General features: G+C 48.7%; 1 protein-coding gene across 1 annotated transcript in view; it reads left to right on the top strand.

Annotated features, from left to right (window-relative positions):
* Positions 1-20,575, top strand: part of LOC125943110 (uncharacterized) — a 492,224-nt gene that overhangs the window by 175,941 nt on the left and 295,708 nt on the right. The gene's annotated exons all lie outside the window — the stretch shown is intronic.

Raw genomic sequence — 20,575 nt, 5'->3', positions numbered from 1 at the left:
GAGCCCGCAAAGCAGAATAAAGACGCCAGTGCCAGGAGGAAGCAAAAGCCACCATCGATGCAGAGGCTGCGGCAGCGGCGAGTAGTGGGCGACGTGCCCACTACCGGAAAGCTCGCTCGTCTTCACTCTTGTCAGGCGGTGGCCGAGGCCGTGCGGAACGGCTACGACGTGGATCCATCGTAGATACCCATCGAACCTCGCGCGGTCACGCTCACCGTCGACCGCAAGATGGGCGTTGCTTGCAAACGACGACAGTTCCCCCTTGTGCAAGCCAGTGCCATAACGGTACACAAGTCTCAAGGGGGCACTTACTCTTCGATCGTCTACGAGTATAGCAAGACGCACCCGCAGAAGCTAGTGCACGTGGCACTCAGCCGATGCACCAACGTAGACAACCTATATCTGACCAATGCCAAGGGGGATCATCACTTCCCTCACAAGGCCAGCAACGAGGACAGGGCCATGCTCAACGAGTTTCAACGTCTCGAGCAGCACAGGCTACCCACACTGACGCAACGCTACCTCACTGCCCTGCGAGACGACGTTGACCACTCTACAGAGTTCACGCTGGCCCTGCTCAATGTTCGCTCCCTCAACGCCCACGCAAAAGACGTCGAACACGATCCCGTACTGACCGCAACGAACGTGCTCTGCTTCACGGAGACTTGGAACGCCGCAAGACCAACGATCAACGGCTACGACGCGGTCGTCTGCACAGATGAAGCAGAGCGTCCTGCGGGAGGTGTCAGGATCTATGTCAGGCTACCTGAAACGGCCGAGGACCTCCAACTACCCCTAACCAACCAGAGCCACAACGGGGAGCGTGCTTCCGTGAAGCTCTCCAACGCGATCGTCGTCATGGCCGTTTACCTGGCGCCGAACCTGTCCAAGGGTGACGTCATCACGTACATCGAGAAAGCAATGCATCGATACAGAACCGAATTCAAACATGGTCCCTTCGTGCTCGTCGGAGATTTCAAGGTGGACATCATGGCTGACAACTGGCTAGTCCCACACAAGATGTCCCGTTACGATCTCTGGTGCACCTCGTACGACTGTAAGCGTCCCACCACCATCAGAGGGACCTGTATCGACATTGCCTTCTCCAACTTTGCATTGCATCCTATAATTGAAGATCCCCTCGCCACGTACTTCACTGACCACAAAGCTGTAATCTTTAACAGGGAAACGGGTCCCAGAGCTCATTGGGAACAACCCTTCTTTGTGGTCCATAAAGTAAAATATCATTATGTATCCAACACATGTACATTATGTATATAATTGCATCGATATGTAAATAATAAACATTGTGTATATAAGTGTATATACATTCACCCTATAACGACGTATGTCTTTATATCATGTGTGGGCGAATGTTTCATGGTTTTACCGATAAGCGTCGAAGCTTCGCCCCATTCATTAGCATTCACTTCAAGGAGATGGCGTGGATTTTTTTTTTTTTTCTAGGCGGTGGCTGTCCAAGAGAGCGAAAGCAACGCCGCACGCGCACAGTTGGGCTAAACCACTTTGCCTGGAGGGGCGGGGAGGAGTAATGGCGGCTCGCCCAGTCGCCGGTTGCATATACTGCGCTCGTTGTGCAGGAAAGCCAACTTCTGGGGTAGTTTTGCGCAGCTTGAAGTTCGATATATCGATAGCGGCTGCTATTTTTGTTCGATGTAAGTGTACTTTTTCCTATATATTCTCATTGTACCATTACGGAGTTAAAAAATGGTCGATATGCGGGGTAATTTGATGTAAACGGGTTGTACTGTATAAGCATTGGAGCGGAGCCCCCACATTTGGCGCTACCAACGTGGTTCGAATTCGGCAACACGGCGAGTCTTTTTCTGTTTGTTGGAGCTAGGACTACTGAAGTTCCAGCAAACAATGGCGACGAGCCAGGATATGGCACCGCCGCCGGAGGTGCCACAGGCAATGGATGTATAGGCCGGCTTTTGAGCCATACTCGAAGACAACAAGTGAATAAAAATGCGTCCGAGTCTCTGGCGTCTGAGGGCCTTCTTCAGGGGAGGGGGATGTGGGGATCACACGCACCCACCTTCTCCCGTGCACTCTCGTCGTCGCATGCGCACATTGCGGACGCATCGGGCGCCGGCACAGACACGAGAGAGAGGCACTTTGCCCTCTCCCGGTTGTCACTCACCTCTCGCGACGCGCGTACCCTTGTGGGAAAAGGGAAGGTATCCGACGGGTGAGGAGGACATTCTTCTCGCGAAAAGGTAAAAAGGCATAAAAGAGCGCGACCGGGGAAGACCGACTCTCTCTGGTGTACCTACCTTGAACCTGCCGGAATGGATTTACCTGCTGCAACCCGTTAGTGACCTCACTTGCATGACTACCACACGCAACGAGGCAAGCCTATTTATTCCTTATTACAGAGTGGACTTCCCTCTGCAAGTGTGCCTTATTGCCTGCAGCAATAAACATTGTTGAGGTCACTCGCTCGTTGCCTTATTCGCCGAACCCTACGTAGCTGCGATTGCACACGCTACGGGTTGGGGAGTACGTCGGAACGGCTGTGTGTGGCTACATCCGAAGCTTGCCTTCAGCCCTAGTCTCACACAGAGCGAACCCCCCACAATATAAACATTTGCTTTTTTTTATGTTGAATGATATGAGCGCATTCGTCGAGAATGGCCTCCATCTCGCAGTTTCATGTTGTGTTCATGTAACCACATTCAGTGTTTGGTGCTCACGAGTCAGAATGGCCACTCCTATTGTCGCACTTTTGAAATCTCTCGGCCTGTCTCGGTGACGCATCTTTCGGGATGCATTTGCAGAGATGACAGAGTAGTAGTTTTGCGGGCACTTGAGGCTCTCGAAGGCAACTGCATGGTGGCTCTGTGAAGAGACCCGAGGCTTGGATTTATGCTATGCGTGCATCGACAACATCCTGGTTGCTAGCACATTGGCAGAAGAGCATGCCAGTCATTTGCAGCAACAATCATCGTTTGAATGAATACGGAATTTCATCAACCCAGATAAGTGCCCCTTTGAAAGAGCAAAGATACAGTTCTTGGGACATCACATCACGTGTGACAGCCACTGTATACATCCACTGAATGACAAGGTCCAAGTTGTTCTAAATTTCCCTTTGCCGGTCAACAAGCAAAAACTTTGGCAATTTCTTGGACCGGCTAATTTCCATCACCACTTAATAGTAGCTTGTGCTTGCACAATGAAGCCATTAAGTGATTGCTCAACTCCCGCACCAGACACAGCACTACTCTAGTGGACGGACGATGCTGGCACCACCTCCAACACAGTCAAGGATCATCTGGCAACTGCAGCTCTTCTATCCGCAGCCTGACCCATCAACCCACCTCATGGTAGATGCTCCCAACAAGGACATGGGTTCCTCTGGCATTCTTTTCAACAATGCTCTCCCCTGCACAAACTCGGAACAGGAGCTGCAGACCATGAGTTACTAGCTACCGTATATACTCGTGTAAGGGCCACCCCCGTGTAAGGGCCACACCCTCAACTTAGAAGCCGAAATTTGAAAAAAAAAAAAATTTTAGGTGCCAAACACACAGATTCGTGCACCAGCACAAGTTAAGTTTCACGAATCGCTACTAGATGGCGCAAGCGGCTTTTCCGCCCCTATCATCATCAGTACTCTGATATCACGTGGTGACGCAGCCGTAATCACGTCATAATCACGTGTTTGCAATCATTCACACTAGCCATTTTTTCTTTGTGCGGTGTTGCTACTGTTGCAATGATAGGCGGTGTATCATGTGGTCGTGGTTGCATTGTGCCGAGTTGTTCAGTGAATTGCGGCCAATGTTGCTTGGTGACGGTGGGCAAGGATTTGCTTACACCGCGGCCTTCTAACTGAAAGTCATGGCTTACGCTGAAGAACACGGCAAGCGGGCCGCTGGACGCAAATTTGATGTGAATGAGAAGTGTGTGCATCGGTGGTGCAACCAAAAAGGACAGCTCGCTGGAACAAACCGAAACCGGAAAGCATTCTGCGGGAAGCCGTGCAAGTTTCCAGGACTCGAAAAGGAACTTGTGGGGTACATCACGAGTACGAGAAAAAACGGCTATGTGTCGACGGAGATGATCGGCGTGAAAGCCATTGCCATCGTCCACCATATGGACATTTCCCTTGCGAGTTTTAAGGCAAGTAGGGGGTGGCTGCAGCACTTTATGAATCGGCACGGGCTCTCCATTCGGCACAGGACGACACTGTGTCAAAAGCTGCCCAGTGAGTAAAAGAATGAGGTGTCAAAGTTCCACCGTTTCTTGAACAGCTTTCGAAGGGAGCACAGCTATGACCTGCCTCAGATAGGGAACGCAGACCAGATGCCAATCTGGTTTAATGCGCCAGAAAATAGCACTATGGATTTCAAAGGCGCAAAAGGCATCTCTGTACGTACAACAGGTGCCGAACGTCAAAGGTGCACAGTGATGTGCCGATGGCAGAAAGCTGCCACCGTATGTAGTCTTCAAACGGAAGACGCTGCCCAGGGAGAAGTTTCCCAATGGAATTATCTTTTGTTGCCACGAGAAAGGATGGATGGGCGATGAACTTCTTCTGGATTGGGTCAAAACAGAGTGGGCGAACCGACCGGGTGGCCTGTTGCAATAGAAGGCTTTGTGGCCACAGTTTTTGTGGCCACCTTCACAGACCGCGTGAAAGCCCGGCTCGCCTAAACTCGAATGCATTTAGCTGTCATTCCAGGTGGAATGACAAGCATCCTCCAGCCACTTGATATTTCTGTCAATCGGCCCTTCAAGGTCGAATTCCGGCGTTGTTACTCTGAGTGGATGGCAGCGGACATTCACGAGAGGACGCCTACTGGACAGTTGAAGAGGGCGTCGCTCCAACAAGTTTGTGGATTCTGAGTGCCTGGCGTTCGGTGTCATGCGACACCATTGTGAAAAGCTTCATGGTCACAGAAATCACGAATCGCATGGATGGTACGGAAGACGACTACCTCTGGGAAGGCGCCGTGAGACGGACTCAAGTAGCAGCGAGAGCAAAAGTGACAACAAACATCCATAACTAAAGTATGTGTGATCACTTGGCACTGTTTACACTGTTTATTTACAACAGTAACAGCAACAGTTCGAAGTTTTTGCTGAAAAATATAGGCCTGACTCATGCAAGAGCCACACCCCGTCAAAATTGCAAGAAATAAGTGCGGCCCTCACATAAGTATATATGGTACATTGCATCGAAATATTTCCAGACTTTTTGGAGGGCTGGTCATTCTATATTTTCATGGACCTACAGCTTCAGGACCCAATCAGGTGGACTGTCACTGACGACTGGCATTCGACGACTGGCATTCATATCAGCATTCTGCACTGATATTCGCCATGTCACCAGCTCTGAGATGCTGCAGCTGACGCACTGTCATGTACCCAAATGAGTAATGTTACTTTGCATTCAACTTCGATCGACTTTGACAAAATGGTATTAGAACAATAGGAGGATGAAGAGCTCCGAGAGCTACGAAATTCTTCAATGACTCTCGTATTTCAAGACATGCCCTTGCAAGCATGCATGCAGCTATTTGCGTATGACATGTCCACTGGCACACCATGCCCATTTGTACTGAAATCTTTTTGTCGCTGTCTATTTGACTCTCTCCAATCTATTTCGCACCCAGAAGTACATGTAACGTGAGCACTTGTGACTACATAACATCTGCGGCCAGGCATGAACAAAGACATCTGAAATTGGTTGCGTTCGTGCACTTAGTGCCAACAATCGAAGATACAGCGCCACACTGCTACTCCACTGTCAACATTCCCGGCAGCAAATGCCCGGTTCAGAGAAGTCCCTATTAACATAAATGGATCTTTTCCACATTCCCAAGATTATTGCTGCATTTTTAACTGTGTCGATTGCCTCACTTGGTGGCCGGATGTCGTTCCTCTGCGAGATATTTCTACTGAGATCATTGTAAAGGCATTCTTGCAGACATAGATTGCATGCTTTGGAACGTGAAAAAATGTTCCAAAAGCCAGGGGAACTCATACTTCAATGTGTTATCACTGGCTTTACTCAACAATAAGATATAACAAAAACAAGACGTTTCGCCACCTATGCGGGTGGCATCGTCAGTACACAAATGGCAACAAATGGCAACAACACCCTATTTATGTATGATACTGCCGTAAACATCCGACAGGGGGCCACGGTTAGCACTGCATGCAGATTGATCACGATGGATAAACCACGATTCCACAAATTTTCTTGGGCCACATCGGTGTTCCCATGCTAACGTGGCTACATTATCAAAATCGAACATGAGTCCTTTTGTTAAACAATGATATGGATGATCCTCTGCACTTTCAGAAGATGCAGCACGACTCCACTTCCAATTGCGAAAGACAGTTGGTCAACTATTTGCGCAGATTAAAAACAAAAGGAAGGGTCGACCAGATACCTTCACCTCTTTTCGTCTGACGGGGCGATGCCGAGAGCGCACGGGTTGCCAAAAGTTCATAAAGACGGCTGCCCCATACGCCCTATTGTTTCTTTTGTTGGATCGCCGACACATAACTTGTCTAAGCTTTTGGTTGAAATTTTGAAGCCACTTGCAGAAGGGAGCACGTTCACAGTCAAGAATTCTAAAGAATTTGTTACCACGGTACGTCAGCAGCAGCTTCGGGATGAGGATGTTATGGTATCTTACGATGTCGCGTCCTTGTTCATGAATGTTCCCATAGCGTTGGCTATGGATATTATTGAGAAACGCCAGCAGGATGACTGTACATTAGAAAGCCGCACTTCTCTGACTGTCGATGACGTCATGATTCTGCTTAGGTTCTGCTTGATGCAGAAAAAAAGCCAGACTTCTTTAGTTGCTTTGGGCAGAATATGTATGCTCTTTTGCGGGATCTCGTTAAGCTCGACCAGCTGCAAGACAAAACCTTGCAAGATAATCTTTTGGTTCTGGGTGACCACTACTGCCCCAAGCCATCTGCTGTTGTTCAGCGTTTTAGGTTCAACACGGGCGTTCAGACGGAGGGTGAGTCCGTCAGTACCTTCGTGGTGTCACTCAGAAGTCTCTTGGAATATTGCAACTTCGATACTGAGCTTGGCAATCTGTTGACGGACCATATCGTGTGCAGCATCAACGACACAGCGGTGCAGATGAGGCTGCTCGAGAAAGTAGAGCTTACGTTTGAAAACGCTGTGAAAACTGCACTTGCCATGGAAGCTGCGAAGAAAGATGCCGGTGAGATTGCCAGTTCTAGCAGATGTGTGTTTCCTATGCATAAGGTTGTGGTATCGAAGGGGCGTATCTCACGCTACCGCTGCGGGGAGGAACACCTTGCGACCAAATGCAAGCGCATCAGCACTATGTGCAATTACTGCCGGAAGCAGGAACACATAGCTCGAGTGTGCAACTCGAAAAAAAGATGCTTCATCATGGAAGGGCAAGTTCACAAAACTACACGGTTTCATGCCTCCCGCTCGCAGAACTTCAAGTGGAATGCACCACATCAACACTGTTAAGAAAAAGCTGAGCGACCGTAACGGTGACAACCAAAGAAAAGCTGCTAACGTGTGCAACGGTAAAAACGAACGACGTCGATAAAGCAGAAGAGTTGGCAACTGCCCTGGCCTTCACCAAACCGGGCAGGACCAGAATGGTCACAGATACCGCAACAAGCGTATAGAAGCTTCCAGTCGGGCTGGGTGTCCCGATTGGTGCTTTGGGCTCTCAAAGGCAAAGAACCTCCGCAAGGGAAAGAAACAGAATTAATCTGGGTTCCGGCCCACTCCGCAGTGGAGGACAATGAGTTTGCCCACCAGTAGGCCCAAGCGCAGTCACACCGGGCCACAGCCATGGAGAAGGAAGAGGAGAACGCAAAGAGCCAACCACTGGTCAGGTACGAAGACATAGTGGTGTATTATAGAAACGGGAGACAGAGCTCCCCCAAGCCACACCTCAAGTTAATGAGGGAGCAGCAGACAACATATAGGCAGATCCAGACAGAGTCGTATCCCAACCCGTGAATACTAAACCACATGTACCCGAGCCAGTACAAGCAATACTGCCCCAGGTGTCAGGAGCCAGATACACCTGTGAGCAAAAGTATACGAACCAGGGGTTGCGCGATAAAGCCGATTTTTTTCTTGGCCTTTGAATGGAACTTGAAATTGAGGACTGCAGTCCAAACTTGGCATTGCGAACTTTTCAGTGTACTCGTCAATTCCAGTTTATGCTTGTTAATTATGAAGAAATTCAGTTTTTTCGGCGACCCTGTAGTCCGTATACTTTTGCTCACGGGTGTACACTCCAACACATGATAGCAGAATGCAAGTGGCATCGTCCAGCAACACCCACCACTCCTCACCAACCCTAACCCCCACATCATCCCCCTCCCCATCCAACCCCTTAGAGAGCGATGGAAGATCTTGCTGTCGAGCCCTGCCCTGGAAGACCAGCTTCACCTCGTAACCAGGGGCCAGGCGGCGAGAGCAGGATATGGATTTCTGAGAAGTGGGAACCACTATCATCTGGCACATGCGCTGAAAAGCTCACTAAATAAAGATTTTCATTCGTTGACAACAACGCACCTGCCAATGTGTTTGGCATGTGGCCAGTCGACACCATTGGGCCTTCGGCACCCTTCACCGTGACCGTCAGCGTTTGTGGCAAGCCGCTCCATATGGAGCTGGACACTAGTGCAAGCGTTTGTCATTGCAAAAAAATGTATTCAGGAGCTACTACCGTCAGTGATTGTCCCTCAGTTTGGCTTCTGGGATTGGCACAGTGACATCGCTCCAAGGTGTCAAGCGATGTTTCCCTGGGCCAGTGAGAAGACAGCAGAGACAGAACTTACGGGTTGTTAGATACGGCCCACCGAGTGCCTGCTGCCACTGCTTCTTGCCAGGAATCACCCGCCGTTGCAACCACATTCCAAGCTATTGGACATCACACTGCACAACACTGTTCATCGGCAACCTGTGCATGTGTGGTTTGTCGAGTTTATGTCCCCCTAAGTGCGCGTGCACTTGGATTAGTGGCCCAAACATAGACCACACTCCACTGTTCACCATCCAAGAACCACACTGAAAGCTTGAGGCCACCTTGGCCTATAAGCGTTGACCCTGATTGCCGGGCTGACGTCACATGCGAGGAGTGGATGATGTGAGGGGGGTGGAGACCCAGAAGAGGAAAAGCCCCTTTTCCCTCCGGCAGGAGAAAAGGACATAAAAGCAGCAACGTGGAGGTGTGAGGGAGAAATTCCTGAGACCTTTGCAAGCCCAGCGCTCGTTTTGCAACCGTCTCATGTTTCTTTTCGTATTTGTTTTTCTTCTTTGCCTAATGCCGGCAAAAATGTGAAATAAACCAAAATTAATTGTTCCTTCGTCACGCGTCGGCACTTTTCAGCACCCAACATCATCTCTGGCCAGAAAGCGTTGAAGGTTTCCGGACACATGGCAGAAAGAGCTACCGGGCGTCCTGGAGGAACCTTCCAACCTCGGAAATGCAACAACTGCTGGCAGTGCTAAGGATAAACCTTGCAAACTCGGAGGTCCCAAACAAATGGGGGCAGAGGAGAGGGGAACCAAGCGTCGTCGTCACTGTATTTGCGGGTGAGCGTGCACTGCCGAGCTAGAGGGGCGGTGCGCGCACTCTTTCTTATGGCCTGCGCGAGTGGGGGCGCTTCGACCCAACTTCTCAGTTCACGCCTCGCCTCCAGCCGGTAAGACCGAGTTCACCGCACGTGTTTTGGAGGTACTGCATGAGAGTTCGCGGCGGATCGTGGCATCTCAGGATCACATTTCAAGACCAGCCAAGTCTGAGCACAGAAGTTCATCAAGAGAGACAGGTTCTCCCTTAGAAGGCGGACTTCTATTATGCAAAAACTACCGGCTGACTACGAAGAAAAGTTTATATCTTTTCAACACTACGTCATTGGATTGCAAAAAGAGCACAGATTACTCCTCGGCCGGATTGGGAATGCAGACAAAACCTCGATATTTTTCAACATGCCGTCGGCACAGACGATACGCATGAAAGGTAATCATCAAATGAACATACGTACCACAGGGTAAAAAAAGTGCAGATCACCATCATGCTAGCCCGCACCGCCAAAGGGCTGCCGCCGTACATAGTGTTACAAAGAAAAACGATGCTGAAAGATGAAGATTTCCTCAAGGGTGTGCACTCGCTGCCAGGAAAAAGGCTGGATGACTGAGGCACTCGTCATCGACTAGATTAAGACTGCATGGTACTGGCATCCAGGGGCATTGTTGGGTCCTCAATCGATGCTCATCCTGGATGCTTTTTGAAGACACCTGACCAAAGAGGTGGAGAAGCAGCTCCACGAAGAAACTATAGATCTGGTTGTCATCCCTGGAGGCATGCCCGGTCAGTTGCACCCTCAGGATGCGTCTCAAAAAGTCATTCAAGGACCACGTGACACCTTTACAACAAGTGGATGGCCTCTGACGACGTGGCCTTGATACCGTCGGAGTGTTTGAAGCAGGCATCACCGTCTGTGGTGGCTCGGTGGATAGCTGACACTTGGGCAGATATACCCGAAGGAATGGTGGCGCCTCATTTAAGAAATGATGCATTTTGAATTCGTTGAGCGGCACCGAGGACAGAGAACTTTGGAAGTGTGACAGCAACAAGGAAAACACTGATGTATCAGAAGATGATAGCTCGTGATTGTTGGATTGTTGTAAGCACTGTAGCAAAGCATTGGAACTCGATCTGAAGTGAGTCGTCCGCTCCAGTGCCTTCTAGTGGGTCGTTTTCTTCGGCTCTCGAGCGCCGCTCATGCTGAGAGTCCGTGCTGCGCTTTTTGGACTGTCGCCCTTGCGCTGCTTCAAGTGCTGTCCAATAAACACCCTTATAAATTGGTGGAGAGTGCTGTACCCTCAAAACCGCTCCGAAACCCCTTCGATGCCCCTGGAGCTTCGATTCCGTGTACTACCATCTGCCATACCGCAAGACGCCTCCCAGCAAACGCCTCCTCCCGCACCACCCACCTGTCCCGGTGTCCCTCGTCAATGCGAACCACCTATCTTCACTGGCGTGAATGGCACCGACATGGAGGACTGGCTCGCTATCTACGAGCGCGTGAGTGTACCCAACAAATGGGACGAGGTAGGAAAATTGAGCAACTTGGTCTTTTACCTGGTGGGAGTAGCAAGTCTGTGGTACAACCACGAATCTGATTTCCCGACCTGGTCCGCATTCAAGTCTGCCATTATCGACGTGTTTCGCTGCCCTGCTGTCCGTAAGCTGCAAGCAGAACAGCGTTAGCGCGAACCAGCTCAGCAGGCCAGGGAATCTTTCACAAGTTACATAGAGGACATTCTGGACTTGTGCAAGAAAACCAACGCGACCATGTCCGAGTTGGATAAGATAAAAAATGTCATGAAAGGCATTGACGACGACGCCTTCACCATGCTCCTCGCCAAAAATCCTCGCACGGTGACAGAGCTAATAACTCTGTGCCAGAGTTATGAGGAGCTACGCCGGCAGAGGTTGTTGACCCGTCAGCCACCAGCACGGGACGCAGATCTCGCTGGCTTGTCAACTGTTTCTGACCACACCACTTGCTGGCAGAAATGAACACATTTGTGTGCGAAGAAATTGCACGCCAGCTCTCTCTGCTGCCCTTTGTTCACCCGCAGCATGTGGAACAGCCATCAACCACACTCCCGCCTCCCCTCCGCCGAGTGATTAAACAGGAAATCGCCGAAGTCATGCCCGAATATCACCAGCGCCCTCAGGCACCGGCGCCACTTAGCTACGCTGCAGTTGTCGCCAGGCCAGCCCAACTAATCTCTGCGGCTACTCCGTTTAGTTATGCCGAAGCTGTCGCTGGACCTCAGTCATTCGAAGCGGTTGTGCCGCCTACGTACGCCGATGTGACTAGGCTCTGTCTGCAGCCCACCATGCAGCCATATCAGCAGCCGCTATGTCCATCGCGCCCTGAACCAGGTGGGACCCTCTCCGGCAAACTGTTGGCGCACTTCCGACAACCGTCCCATATGTTTTGCGTGCGGTTACGCCGGCCATGTTGCACGTTTTTGCAATCGCGTGCAGTCACCTCGAGTCGCATCACCCGTCATGAGCCATTCCCTTATAGTACTAATATGTGCTTATAAAGTTGCCTTTCTCACTTTTCGTAGGTGAGAATTGAAATCAATTTTCTAGCTGGTTCCTTCGCCTTATATTAGTGTGCAAACTTTTCTTTTTCTTGGCTGCTTCAACTCCCCCCTTACCAAAGGCGAGCAGCCATCACTCTTCGCGGTGCCAAAGGATGAAAATCTAAGGAAACAACAAGAACGAAACCTACATCGAAAGGACAAAGCATTAGGCGAAACCTGCTCCGTCTGTGAGTTACATTTCGAGCTGTCATGCATTACAAGAAACTATGCGCACATCATTAATGGCGAAGAAGTCCGTATCCCTCGAGGAAAGCCAGAACTGTTACCCAACGCAGTGCCAACTTTGCTTCCGAATGTGCCGAGCTATCTGTCCAAGAAAAGGTCACTTCCCCAGGGAAAATGAAAAGCGCAAGTATTTGTCCCGTTGAAGAGAAACAGCCTTCAAGTTGCAATTCCGTCTCTCACCAGGAAGCGAGCTCCGTGATTAACACTGCGGGTAGTGTGTCGACGGATAAGCCAGACTCTCAAGCAGACAGCGAAACGTCTCTACAGGACAATTTTACGAAACTGGAGGTTTTTTCGGTATACTGGAGTTGCCACCGCATACCTGATCACAATGGGACCATCTACTGCAAGTTGAAAATAGGAGAAAATCAAAATGTAGAGTCAAAGAGGGTGGTGGTGTTCTCGCAGGACGACGGGCCTGGCTTCACATATAGCGCGCACCTCTGCGGCCACTTGGTCGAAGCAGGACGCATCGCCAGCTGTGAAGAAGAAAACCGACTACTTCAAAAGGTGGACTCATATTGCCTCCGCATAGAGCATTGCAAACTAGAATGATGCCAAGAAACAGCCTGACAAATGGACTCGAAGCACAGATGACTGTCCACGAGGGCACGTACTTAATAAACGGTGTGCCGGAAAGGAGCCATCAGACGGTATGTACCTTTCCTGCACCATAGTGATATCATTATGGCAATTTTGATTCGAACTTAGGCACAGTGCTATGCATGTATAATTCTTTAGGAACGCCAACGCTGTGGTCAATTATTCTTGATCCATTTTACTGTAGTTTGCAGGACAAGCATGCGTGTGCTGCCGTTACCTCAGAAAGGTCTTGCTGACGCGGTGCTCAAGGCTAAGATGATCAGTTGGCAAGAAACCGCTGAATACAGCACAGAAGCTGCGTTATGCCCGGCAAATAAACCAGAGGATGTCATCACTAGTGAGTGATCTGAAAGATGCGCTGTGCAAGATGCAAAAGGAAAATGTTTCTAAGCAAGAGAAAGTATTTCAGGCAGAGATCTCGGCCCTCGACCCTAAACAACAAGAATGTGTAAGGCAATGTTCCCAGCAGCAAGAAAGAAAAACAGCAAGCGAAACGTAAACAGCAAGGCTTCGATACTAGAGTGTATCTTCAAGAAAATGAAGAGTGCGAAGCTATACGAACATCTCCGAAAGCACAATATTATATCCCTGCCATGCAAGAGCACCCTGAAAGGCACTATTTGTGGGCATACAGAAGAAAGCACATTTGGGTTCTGCCACAAAGTATTCAACCAACTAAAGAAAAAAGGCACAACACATGAGTAGTTTCGAGCTACATTCTCTGAGCAATTCTCTGAACACTTTACATGTTACAGCTTCTGGCCGCACTGAGGGATTCATTGACATGGTCCCTTTGACAGCGGATGGACAGGATGTCCCTTGTGACCATGGGATGGTCATAATGTTGGTGCCGTTTGCTGGCAAATGGACGGAGGTTATTTGTGCTTTTGCCACTAGTGCCAATGCCAAGGCTAAAGTTCTGTCGTGTGCTGTGTTCCACGTGTTTGCCGGTCTTACTTTTTTAAATTGCTATAAAGTGTGCTAGCACAGCATAAACAGCGACCGCGAAAGCACTGGTCGCAACAGCGATCGTTTACTATTGCATTCCATTCTGCAAATCAAGCGGACGGACATCTGGCATCTTACTTCACGAGTTTCCTGTCACTTAGTGTGCCTACTTTGGCTGAAGAAGATCTCTCGCCTAGGTAAAGGTAACTAATAGTAAAATAAGCTTTGGCTACCGTTAAACGAAAGCTACCGGTAATAGCATGCATGTCAGCCCCAGCAATATTGTCAAACATTAGTCTGGAAGGCTAAAGAGCACACATTCACTGTATTTCGTTCGATGCTCATGGCTACTACTACCAAGCATGAATGCTAGTAACTGCGAATTAACTATGCATCCTAATTATCTTCTAATCAGTGCTACTACTAAGAATTTCATTGCTGTAGAATTGAAGACAGTCAGTTTGCAAACAATATAAATTTTGTATTATACTGACCTGCTACCGGGTAAACACCACTTTTGCGAAGAAATAGTCCCACTCAAAAAATTGTGACTGCTTCTAAAACGCGTATTTGTCGGTATACATAAGATTTGTGTATCTTGACGAGTGGTTTGGTAAAACTATCATGATGGAAATGCTACCGCACATGCCGGATCGCGAGAGAAAATTAACTTCGTGCCTTCTACAACGCTGTGCGTCGTCTGCTACGGAGCAAGATTGACGGCACCGGGCGTAGCAGTCGCTGGCTTAATAGCATAAGATTCATATATACTTTTTGTGTGTTTGCACAACCTTATTTTTTAATGTGTTGGGCTTATTTTTAATGAACATTTTTTTTCTTTTTTTTTCGCGGTTGCGAACCTGCGATCTCGTGAGCTCACGCATGATCGCGCGCGGCATTCCATGCCAGTTTTCCGCCATGGAGCCCAGCAAGGTGACATCGGAACGCGATCCTTTGTTGCCGAACGAGCCTTCTGTCGCCTCGATGACCACACCACCAAGGAGCCTCGGCAAGAACAAGAGCGGCGACATCCTGAACAGCGATTCACGCAACATGATCTTCCACTGCTACACATTTTGGCGTAACAGGCAGCCTGAACGCAACGTGGAGGGCACAAGCAAGTTTGTCGCCGACATGCTTGGTGTCAGTGAAAGGACTGTGTTCAGGGTGAGGGAGGAAGTTAAAGCTTCACATTTTTCGGGTGGCAAACTCGCTGCTTATCGACCAGGATGACATCACCGATTGGCGGAATCGCTACCTCCGTGACGTGGAGCGCTACCGGGCGGAAGGCTGAAAGATCTTCTACCTAGACGAGACATGGGTGACGGCAGGACGCACTCGGTCGATCGTGTGGACAGACACCGTGGTGCAGAAGAGCGGACGCCTGTTCGTTCGAGCAAATGGCCTGACGACGGGTCTAAAACAACCTTCTGGGCACGCTTTATGGCTCCGTTAGCAGTCTGCACTGAAAATTGAAGTGTTGTCATAGCCAATTTTCAATTTATTAATCTGACTCGAGCAAGTAATGAGAATGCAAGCACAATTATTAACGTGATTAACTTTGCTAGCATTTTTTTTGTCATATTTATGTACCGGAAAAATGCTCAGTAAAGTTGAACGTGTTTTAGTGAGTCACTTTGTTCATTACAAGCCGTAGGAAAAGTGATGGACAGATTCAGACAGTGATATTGGGGAAGTAATAAATGGTGAAAGTTGTAAAAGCTTTCACAGCACTGCTTTGCTCGACTCCATTCACTAGAAAACTGCATTTGTAATGATGAAAGCATCAAGACAGGAAATGATACCCCACTGCACAATGTTACATATGTGTACCACCACATGTGACGGGCAGCAAAACCATCTGTTTATTAAGACTGAATGCAACAACGTAGCAAGGTGCTGTTTCACAATATGGCACCTTTTCATGTGCACTTCTGGCAAGCTACCGTATGCACTGATGCATAGACACATTAACAAGGGAAAGAGACGAAGTAACTGTGCAAGCCATGTGATGCTTTACTCATTTTGTATCTGTCACTGTTTCTGTTGTCACAGCTGATAGAACTTTCTTTGGTGCAAATTGGTTAATCACGTTGCGGCAACAGCACAAGAAGCAAGGTCAGAATAGTAGGAGAAAACAAAGCAAGGTGACAGACTGAGGAGGCAAGGTAGACAAGAGAGAATGGCTTTAATGACATCGAAGAGGCCAGACCTGCTATTCACAGGACTTGGTGCTTTGAATGAGACGAGTTAATGGAATTGTAAAGAAAGTCGTGGCTGCAGCATGCTTACAAGAACAAATGCAAAAATAAAAGGATAGAAATAGGAATAAATACATACATGCACGGAAGAACTCACATATTCACACACATGAACACAAACGCGAGCGCGAAAACTAATATATAAAATACAAAAAAGGGCAAAATAACAAATATACGCAAACACACAAGGAAACATGCAAACACATTTACGCAGACGCGAGTAGAACTATTAGGAGTCGGTTCACAAGCAGCTGTGCCTACTTTGTCGTACTTTTTTTAATGTGCATATTGGCTCTGTTGCCTTCACTGTCATAGGAATTTTTTAGTAGCGACATATCACGACAAAGCGCAAAGCTGTGTCGAGGGAAAGCAAGTCCAGCCCTGACAGCACAGCTTATGCGCGATTGTGTCACAGCAGGCTTTCTACAGCTGGCGCGTGCAGTGAGCGAAGAGTTCTAAGCCACACAGCGACGCGAATTCATGCCAAGCTCCCTTGCAACGGCACCAGTGTACCAGTCATAATTTTATATTAGCATTCAGGCTGACATTAAGGAAACAAACACTACTGCTTCCAAACGCCTGACTGTTAACAATCCAATGACATTCGCTCAAGCAGCGCATGTTAGTCACTGATTGTTAGCATTGGTGGAAAGCAATCAATCGACGGTGCTACACAACACTCGAACTGACGCTGCTAGACGCTCGGCTATCTTATCACACTGCTGCCAATGATCGGTCGTTTGCACGCTGAGCTGGCAGCAACGAATCTTTGCATTGGAGGTTGCTTTCACAAATCTTTTCTGTTGAGAAACTCGCAGGTTGGTTTCATCCGTGCCCGCTTTTCTCATCCTGATAATGGTTTTGCTCCATCACTTCACCACGTCCGACGAGAAATGCAGGGGCACAGTACACAAACACACCCGCCGCTCACAGTAGGTACCAGACTTTGGCGAACTCTCCTCGTCGTAACTTCACTTAGGAGCAAAACAAAACACCACGGAACAGACACGTACGATGTTTGTTTGCAGCAGTATGTCGCCGCGGGATCCTGTTTCCACACGAAGCGCAGCGCAGCACCACCGATGTTCGCTGCAATCTTTCTTCGCCGGCTCACGGCTCAGAACAAACTGCACGCGGCACAAATTGTGCATCGTAAGCTCACAATAATATTTCCGGCATGACAGACCACCACAAACAATTCGAATTCACTCTGACGAAGGGAGACGCACAGAGCTGACGCGACTCGGCCCAGTTCGAAGTGAGGGCGGCCATGTTAGGCATGTTCTCCGTCGGCGGGGTACACCGGCCGTCCAGCTCATGACGTCACCTGAAGTGCTCGCCTATTGGTGCCGGCTCGTGTGCATCCGCCTTTGAGGGGCAAATGCCGCTGTCTTCTAAAGTTGTATCCGACTATAGTCAAATGAAACTGTACATGCACTAAGTCAAATCACTTTCCTTTGTTCTGTCCAGTAAAATGTAATGTGTGTGAACTACCGTATTAAATATTAAATTTTTTGAAAGGTCCTTGAAAAGTCCTTGAATTTTTTTTCTTGGAAACCTGTACGTACCCTGGTGGGCAGAAAATGAATTTGAGCCCTTTTTACTCTTTTAGCGTTGCACTGGCAGATAATATGGCATCTAGTGTCCTGGAAAATTTTGGGAATGCAGGATTGAAGTTCAGTGACATTTTGTTGCCACGAGATACAAAATGCATTGAATCCTATGGGCGTTTGCCAAGAATGTGAAAATATTTCACTGTGGCGAGAATAATATCAAAATTTTTGAATACGAATACTTAGCTTCAAATATTGAATAATATTGCCAATATTCGTGCATTTACAGTGCAGCCCACTTATAATAATATATCGGTTATAACCATGGGTTGACATAATAAGGATCAACTTATGCATAGGGCTATGAGAAAAAAAAAACATATATAACGATATGTTATTCACCGCATATCGGATATAACGATTGAAATCTTGCCTTCCGGGCAGCGTTTTCCATGCAGAATAATTGTGAAATTTGCGTTCCTAAGTTTCCCTGAACCGAGACGGGGCGAAAAGTAAGCCTAAATGAGTTCGTATCTGCCGCCATTACCCCGCAATGCGCGCTCATTGAGAAAGTCGCAGAGAGAATTGCAAGTTCGCGCCATGTGCCACAAGATGGCACGAGCTGCTTCGCGTCCGCGTCGCCAGCGATCATGTGAGCATCCAGAGGGGAGAAGAACGGGGGGAAGCGAAAGTGACAAGTGATAGGCACCTGCGCTACCTTTCTACAATCTCCCTATGTCTCTCAGAAAGCGCAGAAATGCGCAAGACTCAAAGATGTACGAGCTCACGTAGTCGATGATATTGACGATTCTGAAAACCAGGAGCGCCCCGGTCATGAAGGATAGAACCAGTGGCCATGCCGATCAACGAAAAAGGTGGGCTCTGTGCGCCAGGGCAAAACCCCCATGGGTGAAACCAACATGGTGGAAGCCGCTGACATTACCGTACTCTGGGAGCACGTCACTACTGACGATGAAATAGGTGGTGCTTCGATCGAGGAGTTTCTGAGTGCAGATAGTGCTGCCTTTATTCTATGGTGCTACCTTGTTCTGCAAAGAGATCTCCGACGGAGCAATTGTTGTCGCGACAGATGGCGACGTTGTGCGACGGAGGCGATGACAGCTGCGGCAGTGACGACAAGATTGACAATGACCCGTCTTTGACAGCGACCCCGATGTTCACCCGAAGTGCACTGTCGTCGATCGAGTCGCTCGTTGATTTCATGCATGCTAAATTATAGCCTGCCAGTGTTCGCGCAGCAGCTGGACATGATTCACACTGCGGTTGTGAACCTCAAACTTCCGCGAAAGCAAGTGTAGATTTCTGACTATTTCAGCGTGCCTAACACATGACACGCTGTTTAGAGGTATAAACATTTGAATTTTCACCAGCCTACTTTCTACAGCGTCAATTTTCTATCGCAAGAGGCAAATTTGGTTTCGGAGCTGCAAAGGTATGTGTGGCAGCTTTTCTTCTTTTTTTGCAGCAGTCAAGATATAGCGATGATCGGTTAGAACGACCGGATTTTTCGTTCTTCTTGATATCGTTATAAGTGGACTGCACCGTATTAGCAAGTTTGGTTACCGTATTTACACGATTGTAGGACGACCCATTTTTTCAAATTTGACAATCCAATGTTGGGGCGTCGACTTATAATCGAAACCGAACCGTGTACCGCTAGTAACGGCAAGACAAACAAGAAATCAGGGGCGCTACAGCGTGGTTACAACTTTGCACCTACATTTCCATGGTTATGGTAGAAGCGTAGTGTATTAATTTACTGTATTGCATATATTTTTATGTCAATACAGGCGATGTAGACTTTGAAAGTTGGCTCTTCCATCATTGATTGGAAGAGCCGCTGTTTGGGGGGTATTGGCAGTTGGCGGAAGAGCTTTTCTTTGAGATACGATTTTTTTCGACAGCCGCGCGCATCTGTCACTTCTGCTGTTGTGCTGAATCATCATGCCTGCCATGAGTGCCCTAGGTGCAAAGAACTTTCGGCGCTCGTTCACAGCAGCATTCGAACGGGCTGCTATCCTCCATGCTGAGGAAACTAACAACTGTGCAGCAGGACGCAACTTTGGAGTCAGTGAACGTGTGGTGTGGCAGTGGCGGCTCCAGTGCGAGGAAATTTTCTGATGCGACTCCAAGCACCGTGGTTTTCGCGGGTAGAAGTCGAGACGCTTTCCGGAGCTGGAGACGAAGCTTGTGGCATAGGTGAATGACAGCGATCGATCGCTGTTGGTCATATGTGAAAAGATCACGCAACAAGCCTGTGTCTTCGCTTTGGAAGCAGGTATACCAAGGATTCACTTCAAAGCTAGCAGGGCCTGGGCATCTAAATTTATGAAGAGGGCTGGCTTCTCCCTACGTTGACGCACCAGCGTGTGCCAAAAGTTGCCATCCGCATACGAGGAGAAGGTCCTCGTCTTCCATAGGCACTTTCTGAAACTCCGCGACTCCCAATGCTATTTGCTCGGCCAGATTGGCAGTGCCGACCAAACTCCCGTAAACTTCGACATGACCAGCAATACGACAGTGAGCGTGAAGGGAGAGCGCGATGTGAATCTGCTAACAACGTGCAATGAAAAGCTGCATTTTACTGTCCTTCTGTCATGCTTGGCGGATGGCACCAAGCTTTGCCTGTACATCGTGTTCAAAAGGAAGACGATTCCTAAAGAAATACTTCCTAAAGGCGTTGTGGTACAGGCGAATGCGAAGGGCTTTATGACAGATGAGATGGTAGTGGAGTGGTGCCGTCTGGTGGGGCTCCTGAGGCCAGGGGCATCCCT

The sequence above is a fragment of the Dermacentor silvarum genome, chromosome 2 (genome assembly GCF_013339745.2).
Source record: "Dermacentor silvarum isolate Dsil-2018 chromosome 2, BIME_Dsil_1.4, whole genome shotgun sequence".
Taxonomy (NCBI): domain Eukaryota; kingdom Metazoa; phylum Arthropoda; class Arachnida; order Ixodida; family Ixodidae; genus Dermacentor; species Dermacentor silvarum.
This window is presented reverse-complemented; position numbering and strand designations above follow the sequence as displayed.